This window comes from Arvicola amphibius, chromosome 9, assembly GCF_903992535.2.
Source record: "Arvicola amphibius chromosome 9, mArvAmp1.2, whole genome shotgun sequence".
Classification (NCBI taxonomy): domain Eukaryota; kingdom Metazoa; phylum Chordata; class Mammalia; order Rodentia; family Cricetidae; genus Arvicola; species Arvicola amphibius.
The window spans coordinates 59,525,619-59,534,007 of NC_052055.2; positions in this window are offsets into that span (position 1 = coordinate 59,525,619).

Consider the following 8,389-nt stretch of genomic DNA (forward strand, 5'->3'; position numbering starts at 1 on the left):
ATTAGGGGCATAGATATTCAGGATTGAGACTTCATTCTGATGGATTTTTCCTGTTATGAGTATAAAGTGTCCCTTTCCATCTCTTCTGATTGATTTTAGTTTGAAGTCAACTTTGTTGGAAATTAGTATGGCCACACCCGCTTTTTCTTAGGGCCATTTGCTTGATAAACCTTTTCCCAACCCTTTACTCTGAGTAGGTGTCTGTCTTTGTGGTTGAGGTGTGTTTCTTGTAAACAGCAAAATGTTGGATTCTGTTTTCGTATCCAGTCTCTTAGCCTGTGCCTTTTTATAGGTGAATTGAGTCCATTGATATTAAGTGATATTAATGACCAGTGGTTGTTAACTTCAGTCATTTTTAGTAGTAGAGTTTGTGTGTTTCCCTTCTTCTAGTTGTGCTGGTGGAGGGTCGCTAGATGCCTGTGTTATTGTGGGCGTTGTTGGACTCCTTGGTTTGTGATTTTCCTTCTATTACTTTCTGCAAGGCTGGATTTGTGGCTGCGTATTGTTTAAATCTGTTTTTGTCCTGGAATATCTTGTTTTCTCCATCAATGGTGAATGCAAGCTTTGCTGAGTATAATAGTCTAGGCTTGCATCCATGTTCCCTTAGTGTCTGTAGCACATCTATCCAAGCTCTTCTGGCTTTCATGGTTTCCATTGAGAAATCAGGTGTAATTCTGATAGGTTTCCCTTTATATGTTACTTGACCTTTTTCCTTTGCAGCTCTTAATATCTGTTCTTTATTCTGTATGTTTTGTGTTTTGATTATTATATGGCGTGGGGATGCTTTCTTTTGATCCAGTCTATTTGGTGTTCTGTAGGCTTCTTGTACCTTCATAGGAACATCCTTCTTTAGGTTGGGGAAGTTTTCTTCTATAATTTTGTTGAATATGTTTTCTGGGCCTTTGAGTTGTAATTCTTCTCCTTCTTCTGCCCCAATTATTCTTAGGTTTGGTCTTTTCATGGTGTCCCAGATTTCCTGAATGTTTTGTGTTAAGAATTTGTTAGATTTGTTTAGTTCTTTAATCTGTGAATTTATTTCCTCTATAGCATCTTCAGAGTCCGAGATTCTTTCTTCCATCTCTTGTATTCGGTTGGAAATACTTGTCTCTGAAGTTTCTGTTCGTTTACTCAGAGTTTCCATTTCCAGTCGTCCCTCAGATTGTGTTTTCTTCAATACCTCCATTTCATTTATCAGGTCTTGTACTGTTTCCCTTACCTGTTTGATTGCTTTTTCTTGTTTTTCTTGTTTTTCTTGGGTATCTTTGAGAGATTTATTTATTTCGTCTACCTTTTTGTTTGTCATCTCCATTTCTTTATGGCAGTTTTTTACCTCCTGTTTAAGGTCCTCTATTATTTTCATAAAGTACTGTTTAAGGTCGGTTCCTTCTATATCTTCTGGGGTAGGGTGTTCAATTCTTGTTGTTTCGGGATGTCTGGCTTGTGGTGATGTCATGTTGCCTTTCATGTTGTTGGAGGAGCTCCTGCATTGGCGCCTGCCCATCTCTTCCTTCAAAAGGAGCCCGGAGGCGTTTGGCGTCCTAGACCAATCTTTGCTGTGACTGAAACTGGTTGGATCTCCCCAGTGCCAGAGGAGGACCTATTCCTTGCGTCACAATCTGAAGAAGCCCTCACTCCCTTGCAGGAATCCTCAGACCTGCCTGGAGGCCAGAGTCTGACTCCTCTGGGTGGATGGCCTTAGAACAGGAGCAGGACACCTGAGAACACTAGGGAAAGCTTGGGAGACACAGGTACACCGAGAAACTGACACAAGCCTGCAGAGGGAAGTGGGGGTAGGGGGTCTGTGCTCTCTTCCAGGGCAGGTTGCCCCAGGGTCCGCATTCACTCACCAGTTCAGATGGAATGTCAGGGCACAGGATCAGGGATTCCAGGCAACCCAGGGTCGCAGCCCAGACAAAAGGGCCAAGGTGGGGGCAGGGCGGGATGGAATACCACACAGCGAACCTGGCAGCACAATCTGAAGAAGCCCGCACTCCCTTGCAGGAATCCTCAGACCTGCCTGGAGGCCAGAGTCTGACTCCTCTGGGTGGATGGCCTTAGAACAGGAGCAGGACACCAGTTCAGATGGAATGTCAGGGCACAGGATCAGGGATTCCTATGTCTGCAATTTTTTGCTATCTATCTCTGATTTTAGTTTTTTAGTGTCTCAATAGACCTTGAATCCTACAAATTCCTATGTGAGAGGAGTAGTGAATCTTTGGAGCAGTATCTGCCCAGAGGGTCAGGCAGAATAATTGTGCTATCTGATGATTGCTACCATCTTTCCACACTTTGCACCATAGGGAGGGATTTTATCCAGGCCAGATCCTCCCTGTGTATTTGTGAGTTTCAGGTAAGACAGGGTATCCTGTTTCTACTAGGGCTGTAGTCAGGATTGGGCTGGTTTGCACTACTACTTCCTGGGCAGTTTTTTTCTGCCAAATTGTTGGGCCCATCCCCTTTCTGGTGCCCCGGACGATATATGATGGTCACTTACTTGGGTTTCCATAGGACCTTGAGGAGGGCCAGAATTTCTTTATTATTTTTAATAGTTTTTTTCCTCTGCAGTCAGTAGTCTCCTTTCTTTATACATTGCCCCACAGAGATGAGCGGTGGCAAACGCATAGCAGCTACTGTCCCTGTCTCAGTTCTAGAGCTTTGGTTAAGTTCACTAATTCTGCCCATTGAGTGGAAGTGCCTGTAGGCATTGGCTCAGCCCAGTATACTTCCTCTAAAGTGGTCACTGCCCTGCATCCCTCTGTCCATTTTGTACAAAACTGCTCCAGGTGTACAGGGTGACTTCCACATCAGGCAGAGGAGTGTCCCTCAGATCAGGTCAGACACAGTGAACCTAAGCCAAGATTCCGGAGAAGTCATGCAAAAGCACTTCCAAGTCTGGGTCAGGTAGTAGGGTGGCTGGGTTCAGGGCTGTGGGCACCTGAAACATTATTCTCACGGGGCTGAGTAACAATGTCTGATACTGAGTTATGCTGGTGTTGCTCAGCAACCTGTCAGGGGCTGCTTGAGGACTCCCTCCAAAGCACGAGGGGTAGTTATGATAAGATTTTGTCCCAGATTCAATTTATCTGCATCCTTTACCAGTAAGGCCACAACCGCTATTATGAGAAGACAGGGGGCCATCGGCTGCCACAAGGTCTAACTTCTTGGACAGATAGGCCACAGGTCATTTCCAAGGATGCTCTTAGACAGATAGGCCACAGGTCATTTCCAAGGACCCAAGACTGGGTCAAGACACCTTTAGCTATTCCTCTATGCTCATCCACAAATAAGTGAAAAGGCTTAGTCACATCCGACAGACCCAACGCTGAGGCTGAGAGCAGATTTTATTTGAGTTTGTCAAAGGCCTACTGATGATTTTCTGTCCATGAAAGGTTCTGCCCTTCCTTGGTGGCCACTTAGAGATGCTTAGCCAATTCAGCAAAGCCTGGAATCCATAGCAGCAGAAGCCCGCTGTATCTAGGAACTGTCTCATTTGTCTAGCCATTGTGCAGGTTGGGATCTTAAGCACCATCTTTTTGCGTGCTTCTGAGAGCCACCACTGTCCTTCCTTCAGGAGGTACCCCAGGTACGTTACCTGCCGCTTACAGATTTGGGCCTTCTTGATTGAGTGTAGAAGGAAGCGGCGGGGCTGCGTCCTGCCACCCGGCTGCCAGCTAGCTTTACACCTGAAATAATTACACGGAAACTGTATTCTTTTAAACACTGCCTGGCCCATTATCTGTAGCCTCTTATTGGTTAATTCTCACATCTTCCTTTAACCCATATTTAGTAATCCGTGTAGCACCACGAGGTGTGGCTTACCAGGAGAGATCTTAACCTGCGTCCATCTCAGAGAGGAGAATCATGGTGACTGCATATGGCAACTGCCTGAATTGTCTGTCCCACTGCCTTCTACCCAGCATTCTGTTCTGTTTACTCCACCTACCTAATTTTCTGTCCTATTGAGCCAAGCAGTTTCTTTATTAATTAACCAATGAAAGTAACACATAGACACTCCTCCATCAATTGAGGCACAGTACCATAGGCCCCTTAGAGGTCACAGTAGCCATTCAGTCCCAGTCAGGCAAGTCTCCCAATCCATGGCTGCAATCAATAAGTCATCTACATATTGCAACAGACTGACATCTGGGTTCCATGCCCGGTACTCACCCAGATCCTCATGTAGAACTTTATCAAAGTTAGTGGGAGAATTTTTGAATCCATATGGTAGACTGGTCCATGTCAGCTGACTGCTGACCCCAATCTCTGGGTCATGCCATTCAAAGGTGAAGTATGGTTGGCTTTGGGGGCCAGAGGCACACTGGAAAAGGCATCTTTTAGGTCTAGAACAGTGTAGCACTGTCAGTCTGGGGGCGACGAGGTGAGTAAGGTATACGGGTTTGGCACTGTGAGGTGTATGTCAATCACCCCATTGACTTCCCTTAGGTCCTGGAGTGTAGGTGGAGGCTGCTTGTTCAGTCCTGGTTGCCCAGACCAGAAATAGTCACACAGAAACTGTATTAATTAAATTATGCTTTGCCTATTAGCTTGTGCCTATTTCTAGTTAGTTCTTACATCTTAAATCAACCCATTTCTATTAATCTGTGCATCACCATGAAGTCATGGCCTACTGGCAAGGTTCTGGGGTCTGTCTCCTCCAGCAGCTACTTGGTGTCTCCCTGACTCTGCCTATTTTCTGCTCCTCTATCTGCTTAGAATTCCCACCTTGCCCTGTTCTGTGCTGCAGTAGGCTCAAAGCAGCTTCTTTGTTAACAAATAACATTCACAGCATACAGAGGACAATCCCACATCACTGGAGTGGCCTGATATCATTGGTATGAGATTTATTAACAGGCAGTAAAGTCATGTTCCAGGCTGATTGCATGGGCTGTAGGACTCCCAAGTCCGGCAGCTGTCTGACATGTGGGGTGATGTCTTTCTTGGCCTCTAAGGGCACAGGGTACTGGGGGACTTTGACCAGATCTACCCCTGGCTTAATTTCCACATAAACAGGGGACAATGCACTGCCAGCTTCATCCTGTTTGGCCCAGGCTGATGGAAACTCCTGAAGTGGTCTCTCCAACTGTAGATCAGGTTCAGGGTCATTGGTGCAGCCTCTACTCTTCAGTCAAGCTGCTAGTTTCCAGTACATGAATAGGTTTTCCATCTTTACTGAGCAGTTTGTCTCCCTCATCAGAAAAGTGTGTCTGGGCCTTCATTTTAGCCAACAGGTCATGGCCCATCAAGGGATAAGGACATTCTTGGGTTACCAGAAATGAGTGGGTTCCCCATCCCATTCCTAAGTCCACCATTGCTTGGGTGGCCCATGTATAAGGCTTTGCCCTTTGACCCCTTGAGCCCAGATCTTTTTATTCGTCACAGGCCCACCAGCCTTTAATAACACTGAATTTTGGCTCCTGTATCCACCATGAAGTCTATCCCCTCCACTTTCAGGGTTACCCTGGGTTCAAGGAGGGGAACCAAACCCCATCTCCTCTTATCACCGTCCATCTCTAAACTAAGGACCTTGCTGCTGCCCTTATCTTCAGGGGCATCGTCTTGCCCAGCGCCCTTCCTCCTTTCAGAGTGCACAGATTCTTCCCCAGCCAGGGCCTTCACGTTCACTGCCTTTTGGTTTCTTTTCTTTTCTTTTCTTTTCTTTTCTTTTCTTTTCTTTCCTTCCTTCCTTCCTTTCTTCCTTCCTTCCTTCCTTCCTTCCTTCCTTCCTTCCTTCCTTCCTTCCTTTCTTTCTTTTGAGTGAAAGCTCATGATTTTATTGTCTTCATAACAAGATCAGCTTAAAACTGGATCACCTGGCCCTTTCTCTTCTTATCACCTCCCAGTTCAAAATGCTTGCATCTCTTAATAGCCTGCATCCTCTTAGATCTGCAGTTGGGCTCCACACATTCCAGTCTCAGCACAATCTTCTTTGTAGTTTTCGCCTTTTTGCAGAAAATAGGCTTAGTCTGTCCACCATAGCCACTCTGTTTCCTGTCATACGAAGAATCTTTGCCCTTCTTGTACTGTGTCACTTTGTGGGGTTGGAGCTTGCCACATTTCTTGCAGAATGTCCGGCAGGTCTTAGGAACGAACGTTCACCATGTAGGCGGGTGCAATATCAGCACAGAAAGAAAGAGGGAAGGCCAGCAACGGAAGTTTATAGGTGGTCCTGCCTTTTGGTTTCTTGTCCTCTTCTCAGCATCCAGGCACCGTAGCTTCCTTCTGTGCTCCTCCGCTCCCACTGTAGCAGCCACAGCACACTAGCAAGGTGATAGTTCTCCTCTGCTCTTCCCTCTGCACTCTCCCTGCCATTGCACACTTTCTCAGTCTCTGCGACAAACTCTCCAATGCCTTTCCCTCCTAAATCCTCTAGTTTCTGCAGTTTCCTTCTAAGGCCTGGGGCTTCCTGGTTACTAAAGGCCCAAGCCAAGGCGACCACACTTTCCTGTGACTCTGGATTGTGTTGTGTCTATCTCTTGAAAGCCTCCTGTAGTCATTTCTAAAAACACAGTTGGGCTTTCATCTGGTCACTATCTAACACCATAGACCTTGCTCAAATTTGCAGGCCCACCCACGGCAGCTTTGAGACCCACCAATAGAGTCTCACGATAGACAAGGAGACTCTTCTTACCTTCAGCCATGTTGCAGTACTATTCGGGGTAAGCTAGAGGGAATGTGGCATCGCTGAGAGCCTGGTTGGCTGTAGGCTCCCTGTAGGGCCTAGAACCAATTTTTGGGCTCCCACCTAGACCCAGTCTCTCTCCCCCATAGTGAACAGGACCTGTAAGAACTGCTGACAATCGTCCCAAGTGGGACGGTGGGTGAAAGGAGCAGTTTTGAGGAGAGTAATCCAGCCTCGGGGGTTCTCAGAGAACAGAGAATTCTGAGACTTCCAATTGTGGAGATTACTGGTGGCAAAAGGCCAGTAATGAAAGGGTTGGTTCCCATCTTGGCTGAGGGCCCAGTGGCCCTCAAATCCAGTTCAGGGGTCCTTTCTCTCCATCTTTTGGTGCCCCGGGCTGAGCCTTCCCCTGGAACAGGGTCTATTGGGAGGGTCCCCTTGGGCCGCTGCTGGTGCAGGCCTGGGAGCTGGGGTATGGGTATAAGGAGGGGGAGGGAAATATCTTCTTCAGTATTCCCACCCTGAAAAACTGGAGCTGGATGGGCTGAAGGGCCCCCAGACAGAGGGAGTTTCTTCTCTGCCCCCAGTGCTTTAACCTGTTGGGGAAGAAAAGTTTTAATCCAAGAGGGAGGTTCTTCTACCAGACTTCTCCATGTTATGATGTAGGGTATCTAATCAGGATGTCCAGTTCTGGGTTGAAACACAATTTCCTCCATAGCCCAATGGATCTGGCATCAAAACTCCCCTCCCGGGACCAAAAGTGAGCCATTCTAAGGTTCAAAGCTTAACAAACTTTCCCTTGTGAATGTCAACCCCTTGATTATGAGCTGTGGTTTGCACGTCCTTCCAGTGGGCTAGGCAGAGATATAGGGGATAAGAGGGGCCTGTCCCATTATTTCCCTCTTAGTCAGATACACAAAAACACCAAACAAAAGACAACACACAAGACCAAGGGCACAAAAAAAGATTTTGCCCCAATAAGACAACCAACAAAGTTTCAAAAACAGTAATGGCTTGGTGCCTTCAGCAGGGAGCAACCCTCCAGGTTCAGTCACACCAAAGACCATCCAAACATGAGACTCTCCTCAATCAATGTGGCCTTGGGGGTTCCACATACCCGTCTCCAGGGTATGAAATGTCTCCTGGAACCCCAGATCCTGGTCCTCCAACACCTCTACTGGCTGTCCCAGACACTGACTGCTACTGGACCACATTATAGATTTGGCACACTTCAGAAAGTGAAAGTACAAAAGACATAGAGACAAAGACAGGAACAGAAACAAAGAGACTTATCGGCTGGTCATGAACTCCTCAGGTCAGAGTCTGGGGCTTGTGGGGGTCCCTAACCACCCCCCAAATGTTGTACCTGTGTTGAGAGACCCCTAAATAAGAACACTACAGATCTGGTCCAATGCAAGGACACAAGAGGGGTTTACTGAATATGAACTCAAGTGTGGACCATCATCCAGCACTCTGATGCAGCAGGTGGAGGAGAATGGCCCTGAACCTCTAAGGCAGGAAAAAGTCTCAAGCAGGGTGGTACAGCCTTGGTGTTACATGATTGGATACAAATTTGGTAAGGGTAGGCAACCTTCAAGTTAATTGGCTGAGTCTAGGGGAATTTCCAAACAACAGTTATCAGATGCCCACAAGAACATCTTAAGCAAGCATTATTGCTAGACATTGGCTGGCCACCAGGTGGGGTAACTTTAACCATAGCAGGCATTAGCTTGTTTTTCTTAGAAGTGTTATTTTGACCTTTTTGGAGCC